An 8,109-nucleotide genomic window follows, 5' to 3' on the forward strand; every position below is an offset into this window, starting at 1 on the left:
GAGGGGATTTGCCTGTGGCACGGGGTGGGGGGCACTGCGGAGGGGTCGGCGAGCTGTTTCCCAGCTCTGAGGGGGTGGAAGGTGGGTGCCGGGTGTTGGTGGTGGTGGGAGGAGGTGGGGTCGTTCCCCGACTTTGGCCGACTTGTCGTCTGTCGCCCAGGTAACCTCCGGCTGCAGCAGATGATGGCATCGATGTGCGAGGCCCGAGGAGCCAAACTTTTCGCAACAGATGAGAGGTCAGTCCCCATACGGCCTTCGCCAGGGGATAGCAGCAGCAGGCCCTTCAGCATCTTGGGCCCGCTCCGCCCTCCAATAAAATGGCCAGCTCAGTTCCCTCGTTTTCAGCCTCCCCCCCCGACCATCTCGTTCCCCCAAACCCATTGGACCTCCCCCTCGAAGGATTACAATGTGGGGGGGAAAACTGCTCATTTTGAAAGGGCAGACAACAGAAACGACGTTTTACTTACGCAGAGAAAAATTGTTAGGGTCCTGGGGAGTGTCCCCGAAACATAGAGACACCTTTTAGGGACGGTTAGTGAGTTTGCAGATGGCACCGAAATTGGAGGGGTAGTGGCCAGGGAAGGAGGTTACCCTCGGAGTGCAACAGGACCTCAATCAGATGAGCCGAGGAGTGGCAGATGGAGTTTGATTTAGATCAGCGTGAGACGCTGCATTTTGGAAAGGGGCATCAGGGCAGGGCTTATACACTTAATGGTAAGGTCCTGGGGAGTGTCGCTGTACACAGAGACCTTGGCGGGGAGCAGGTACATAGTTTCTTGAAAGTGGAGTCGCAGATAGATGGGGCGGTGAGGAAGGCATTTGGTACGCTTGCCTTTATTGGTCAATGCATTGAGTTTAGGAGTTGGGAGGGTCATGTTGCGACTGTATTGGTTAGGGCCACTTTTGGAATACTACATAGAACATAGAACATTACAGCGCAGTACAGGCCCTTCGGCCCTCGATGTTGCGCCGACCTGTGAAACCAATCTGAAGCCCATCTAACCTACACTATTCCATTATCATCCATATGTTTATCCAATGACCATTTAAATGCCCTTAAAGTGGGCGAGTCTTCTACTTTTGCAGGCAGGGCATTCCACGCCCTTACTACTCTCTGAGTAAAGAACCTACCTCTGACATCTGTCCTATATCTATCACCCCTCAATTTAAAGCTATGTCCCCTCGTGCTAGCCATCACCATCCGAGGAAAAAGGCTCCCACTGTCCACCCTATCTAATCCTCTGATGATCTTGTATGTCTCTATGAAGTCACCTCTTAACCTTCTTCTCTCTAACGAAAACAGCCTCAAAACCCTCAGCCTTTCCTCATAAGACCTTCCCTCCATACCAGGCAACATCCTGGTAAATCTCCTCTGCACCCTTTCCAATGCTTCCACATCCTTCCTATAATGCGGTGACCAGAACTGTACGCAATACTCCAAGTGCGGCCGCACCAGAGTTTTGTACAGCTGCAACATGACCTCATGGCTCCGAAACTCAATCCCTCTACCAATAAAACGTAACATACTGTTAGCCTTCTTAACAACGCTATCAACCTGGGTGGCAACTTTCAGTGATCTATGCACATGGACACCGAGATCTTTCTGCTCATCCACACTACCAAGAATCTTACCATTAGCCCAGTACTCTGTATTCCTGTTACTCCTTCCAAAGTGAATCACCTCACACTTTTCCGCATTAAACTCCATTTGCCACCTCTCAGCCCAGCTCTGCAGCTTATCTATGTCCCTCTGTAACCTACAACATCCTTCTGCACTATCCACAACTCCACCGACTTTGGTGTCATCCGCAAATTTACTAACCCATCCTTCTACGCCCTCATCCAGGTCATTTATAAAAATGACAAACAGCAGTGGCCCCAAAACAGATCCTTGAGGTACACCACTAGTAACTGAACTCCAGGATGAACATTTCCCATCAACCACCACCCTCTGTCTTCTTACAGCTAGCCAATTTCTGATCCAAACCGCTAAATCACCCTCAATCCCATGCCTCCGTGTTTTCTGCAATAGTTCAATTCTGGTCACCCTACTGTAGGAAGGATGTTGTGAAACTTGAAAGGGTTCAGAAAAGATTTACAAGGATGTTGGAGGGTTTGAGCTACGGGGAGAGGCTGGGGCTGTTTTCCCCGGAGCGTCGGAGGCTGAGGGGGTGACCTTATAGAGGTGTATAAAATCATGAGGGGCATGGATAGGGTAAATAGCCAAGGTCTTTCCCCCCCCCCCGGGGAATCTGGAACACACTGCCTGGGAGGGTAATGTCGTACAGCACAGAAACAGACCCTTCGGCCCAATCAGTCTGTGCTGACCCATAATCCCAAACTAAACCGGTCCCATCTGCCTGCTCCCAGCCCATATCCCTCCAAACCTTTCCTATCCACGTACTTATCCGAATGTTTTTTAAACATTGTAACTGTACCTGCACCCACCACTTCCTCAGGAAGTTTGGTCCACACATGATTAACTGTGTTTAAAAAAAAATTTGCCCCTCAGGTCCTTTCTAAATCCTTCTCCTCTCACCTTAAAAATATGCCCCCTAGTCTTGAAATCCCCCAACCTGGGTAAAGTACACCCGACATTCACCTTACCTATGCCCCTCATCCTTTTACCAACCTCTCTAAGGTCACCCCTCAGAATCCGACGCTCCAGGGAAAGTAGCCCGAGCCTTTCCTTGTAGCTCAAGCCCTCTGTTAGTGGCAACATCCTGGTAAATCTCTCCCGAACCCTCACTAGTTTAATAATGTCCTTCCCATAACGGGGGGACGACCAGAACTGGACACAGTTCTCCAGAAGAGGCCTCACCAAACATCCCTGTACAACCTCAACATGACGTCCCCAACTCCGATACTCAAAGGGTCTGAGCGATGAAGGGAAAGTGTGTTAAACACCTCCTTACCCGCCCTGTCTACCTGTGACACAGACTTCAAACAATTATCTACCTGAACCCCAAGTCCCTCTGTCCTACAGCACCATCCAGGGCCCTATTTGTAATTGTATAAGTCCTGCCCTTGTTTGTTTTACCAAATTCCAATACCTTGCAATTATCCAAATTATCTCCGTCTACCACTCCTCAGCCCATTGACCCAATCGATCAAGATTGCGCGTGGAACGCAGCAAGCTAGTACCCGGAGGGGTGACAGCAGGGAATCGGGAATGGAAATGGAACATAGGCCCTTATTTTAAGGGGGGTGGTGGTATTGGAGTATATAAGGGTCAGGGGAGTCTGACTACAACTCTACAGGCTGCTGGGGGGAGAGCACAGCTGGAGTGCTGCGAGCAGTCTCGCTTCACCCTTATTTAAGGGAAAGATATCGTTTCGTTGTGGGGGGGGGGGGGGTTGCGCGGCTCAGGGACGGTTCACTGGGATGATCCCCGGGTACCGAGGGACTGTCTCACGAGCAGGGGTTAGATAGGCTAGGAGCCTCCTCGCTGGGGTTTAGGAGAACGAGAGGTGAAACATACAGGAGCCCGACAGGGTCAACACTGGGAGGATGCTTCCCCATCCCCTCTCAGGGTGGAGAGGGGGGGTGGGGGAGCGGTCTAGGGCCAGAGGGGCACAGTCTGAGAACAAAGGGGGTGCCAATTTCAGACTGAGATAAGGAGGAATTTCTTCTCTCCCAGGGTTTCTGTGGGTCTTGGGAACTCCTTGCCTCTGAGAGCTATGTGTGGGGGGGGCCAGAGACCCTGTGGGTACTGAAGGCTGAGACAGAGATATTCCTGATCAGTCGGGGACTCGAGGGTCACGGGGAAAGTGGGCGTGGGGAATGTTGGATCAGCCCCGATCCTATTGAATAGGGCAGCAGTATCGAGGGGTCGAATGGCCTGTTCCTCTTTCTAGTTTCTGTGTCTGTGTGTTGTCTCTGTCTGTGTCGCGCGCGCTCCCTACATCTGTCCATCTGAAGTCTGTGTCTGTGTGTGAGTGTCTGAGGTCTGTGTGTGTCTCCATATGTTTTTCTGTTTGTGTGTGTGTCTGTGTACGTGTATGTCTGCGTGTGTCTGTATATCTGTATGTATGTGTGTGTGTGTGGGAGTGGGGAGGTGGAGGGGTGGCTGTGTGTCTGTCTGTATCACTATGTCTGTGTATGTCTCTCCCTCCCCCTCTCCGTCTGCCTCTATCTGTGTGTGCCTGTGTGTTCCGTGTCCCCATGTGTCCATGTCTCTCTGTGCATCTCTCTTTCTCCCCTTCCTTCTCTCTCTCTCTCTCTCTCTCTCTCTCTCTCTCTCTCTCCCTCTCCCCCCTCCCCCCCCCCCCCCCCCGCTCGCGCTCTCTTTCTCTCCCCCCCACCATCTGTCTGTGTGTATGTCTGTAGGTGTGTGCCTTTGTGTGTTCCATGTGTGTGTGTGTGTTTATTTATAACGGTGTGACCATGTGAACTGTTTGTAAGAGTCTGGTTGTGAGTGACAGCACAGCTGACCCTAGCTCTCCCCATTCACAGATTCTGCATTGATAATGGAGCGATGATAGCCCACGCTGGATGGGAGATGTTCCGAGCAGGGCATGTGACACCTCTGGAGGATTCCTGGATCACACAGAGGTACAGAGTCTGAGAGCTGTACAGCACTAAAACAGACCCTTCGGCCCAACCCATCCGTGCTGACCCAGATATCCTAAATTAATCCAGCCCCATTTGCCAGCATTTGGTCCATATCCCTCTAAACGCTTCCTATCCATGTCCCCATCCAGATGCTTTTTAAATGCTGTAACTGTACCAGCCCCCACCCACTTCGTCTGGCAGCTCATTCCATACACGCACCACCCTCTGTGTGAAAAAGTTACCCCTCAGGTCCCTTTTAAATCTTTCCTCTCTCATCTTAAACCTATGCCCCTCAACCCTGGGGGAAAAGACCTTGTCTATTTACCCTATCCATGCCCCTCATGATTTTATACGCCTCTATAAGGTCACCCCCTCAGCCTCCGACGCTCCAGGGAAAACAGCCCCAGCCTCTCCCCGTAGCTCAAACCCTCCAACATCCTTGTAAATCTTTTCTGAACCCTTTCAAGTTTCACAACATCCTCCCTATAGCAGGAAGACCGGAACTGAACGCAGTATTCCCAAAGCGGCCCTAACCAATGTCCTGTACAGCCACAACATGACCCTCCCGACTCCTGTACTCAATGCACTGACCAATAAAGCCAAGCGTACCAAACACCACCTTCACTGCCCATTGAACCAGGGTGGATCCCCTGGCCTGATGGTAATGGTTGAGTGGGGGATATGCCGGGCCATGAGGTTACAGATTGTGTTGGAGTACAATTCTGTTGCTGTTGATGGCCCACAGCGCCCCATGGATGCCCACTCTTGTGTTGCTAGATCTGCGCGAAGCCTGCCCCATTTAGCACGGTGATAGTGCCACACAACACGATGGAGGTTGTTCCCAATGTGAAGGCGGGACTTTGTCTCCACAAGGACTGTGTGATGGTCACTCTCTCCGATACTGTCACGGACAGATACATCTGCAGCTGGCAGATTGGGGAGGGTGAGGGTCAAGTATGTTTTTCCCTCTTGTTGGTTCCCTCACCACCTGCTGCAGACCCAGTCTAGCAGCTACGTCCTTTAGGACCTGACCAGCTCGATCAGTAGCACCGCTGCCGAGCCACTCTTGGTGGTGCACGTGGAAATCCAACCCCCCAACCCTGGTCATCGGGGACGTCTGTCTTGTGTTGACCCCTGTCTGGTCCCAATCCGTCTCCCAGGCCTGCCGTCGCGGGGGGGAATCCGTCTTCGCTGCACTCCCTCAGTAGCCAGAAGCAACTTCCCTTCAGATACGGGGGAGGGGGGGGGTGGGCCCCCACACCACGCACATGCGCACAATCCCGCAAAGGTGGGGGGGGGGGGGGGGGGGGGGGGGGGGTTCGGTCTCCCCCCATCACAACCGCTGTTCCTGCTCTCCAATCCTCTGGTCACTGAGCTCCCACATCCCCGATTGGCTTCCAACATCACCCATTTGCAACACTGACTGTCGGTGGCTGGCGTAGCGGGGACACCCAAATCCCGTCGTCCGCGTTCCCGACCCAGCGCCATCTGATTTGATCCACGTTTCACGAGGCTTCCTCTTGTTCTTTACGGCCAGGTTCAGGACAGACGAGGTGGAGGTCACTTGGAGGGACTAAAGGGCCCTCTCCTGGAATGCCAAGCGAGAGAGAGCTGTCTGCTAACAGTGCCCCGAGACCGTTTCGAAATATATTTTATGTTCCGCACCCCTGCTCTGATACCTTCGTCCAGCGAGGGGGAGGGGCAGGACTCGAATCTGTATCGACTCCTCGCCAATAAAACCCCTTGGGACGTTTAATGACGAAACAGTCTTAAGGTTCAGGAATGCGAGATTCTGCACTTCGGCAGGAAGAACAGAGGAGCTGACTATTATTTAAAACGGGGATAGCCGCAGCGCAGAGGGATCTGGGAGTCACGTAGCACGGGTGTATGCCCTCCGGTCCAACTCGTCTGTGTCAACCAAATATCCTAAATTAATCTCGTCCCATTTGCCAGCATTGGGCCCATATCCCTCTAAACCCTTCCTACCCATGTCCCCATCCAGATGCCTCTTAAATGTTATAATTGTACCAGCCCCCACCCACTTCCTCTGGCAGCTCATTCCATACACGCACCACCCTCAGTGTGAAAAGGTTACCCCGCAGGTCCCTTTTCCCCTCTCACCTTAAACCTATGCCCCTCTGGTTTGGGAGTCCCTTACCCTGGGGGGAAAAGACCTTGTCTTTTCACCCTATCCATGACCCTCATGATTTTACATAACCCTGTAAGGTCACTCCCTCAGCCTCCGACGCTTCAGGGAAAATAGCCCCAGCCTATTCAGCGTCTCCTTGTAAGTCAACTCCTTCCACCTGGCAACATCTTTGTAAATCTTTTCTGAACCCTTTCAAGCTTCACAACATCCTTTCTATAGCAGGGAAACCAGAACTGAACGCAGTATTCCAAAAGTGGCCCTAACCAATGCCCTGTACAGCCACAACATGACCCTCCCAACTCCTATACTCGACGCACTGAAGGCAACCGTACCAAACACCTTCTTCACCGCCCTGTCTACCTGCGACTCTACTTTCAAGGAACTATGCACCTTCACTCCTAGGTCCCTGTGTTCTGCCTAAGACTTGCCCTGGTCTGAGTCACCGAAATGCCAATTTATTTAGACAAGGCAGCACAAATTTTCACCCAGGTCAATACAAGGTGTGAGTGAGACTGAAATGGTCAAAGTCAAGTCAGCAAGTTACATTTGAATGAGTTTCTATGAATTTTACAAATGAACATCAAACGTTTATGTGGATCTATTGTACACAGAAATATGAGTTTATTAAACAGATCAACCTCTTCCTTGGCAAAATACCGAGTAATGTTATATGTCTGTGTGTATCCTTGTTCATGAATGACAGAAAACTAGTGTCCAACCTCAGTGGGTCATAGCGAAGGCGAATGGCATGTTGGCCCGCACTTGCCCTTGACAAACAGCTTTAGTTCAGAGGCTGTTGCTAGGCAAGCATCGGCACAGGTCTAAGGTTTTCTCCGGGTCTGCTTTCCAACAGTTCAGCCATAAACCCTGTTTCTTATCTCTGCTTTTAAAAACCGTTGCTGCAAACTCATTTCCTGGAAGCTGGAATGCAATATTAAGAAATGTGAGGTTCCGCTGTTACGGAGTTGTGTTGCGTACTTGTGAATCGGAAGGCAGGAAGTTAGAATTTGTTGATTAAAAATGATCGTGGGGAAAGAAGTGCCTTCTCTGTGCTTGGAAGTTTGCAAGTTCTGTGCACAGAGAGAGCCAGAATGGAAACATTTTTCTATCGAACAGCCAAGCAGCAATTTTTACCAAGATGACATGTTTGAATTTGGCCAATTAATTTAAACCAAGCACCTCGACACAGAAAGCCAACTGAATTTAAATCTGATGGTGTTGACAATGTTGGAGCAATCCTACATAAGAAATACTAATTTTGTCATTGCAGGTCTAAAGATGAGAGCATTTTTTGAAAATCGGTGGTGGGGGGGGGATCAGATGGAGCTTTCTGGAAGGCACTTGCAGAAATTTGGAAAGATTTAAGTTTTTTTTTGTTGTGGGCTTATTAATTGGTTTTATACAAG

General features: G+C 50.8%; 1 long non-coding RNA gene across 1 annotated transcript; it reads left to right on the plus strand.

Annotated features, from left to right (window-relative positions):
* The first annotated feature begins 137 nt into the window (after positions 1–137).
* LOC125482024 lies at positions 138–7,357 on the plus strand. The gene is made up of 3 exons (XR_007261523.1): positions 138–236; positions 4,456–4,554; positions 6,092–7,357. It is a non-coding gene; the product is annotated as an uncharacterized LOC125482024 (long non-coding RNA).
* The last annotated feature ends 752 nt before the right edge of the window (positions 7,358–8,109 follow it).

This window comes from Rhincodon typus, unplaced genomic scaffold, assembly GCF_021869965.1.
Source record: "Rhincodon typus isolate 14 unplaced genomic scaffold, sRhiTyp1.1 hic_rhity00005066, whole genome shotgun sequence".
In the NCBI taxonomy this organism is placed as follows: domain Eukaryota; kingdom Metazoa; phylum Chordata; class Chondrichthyes; order Orectolobiformes; family Rhincodontidae; genus Rhincodon; species Rhincodon typus.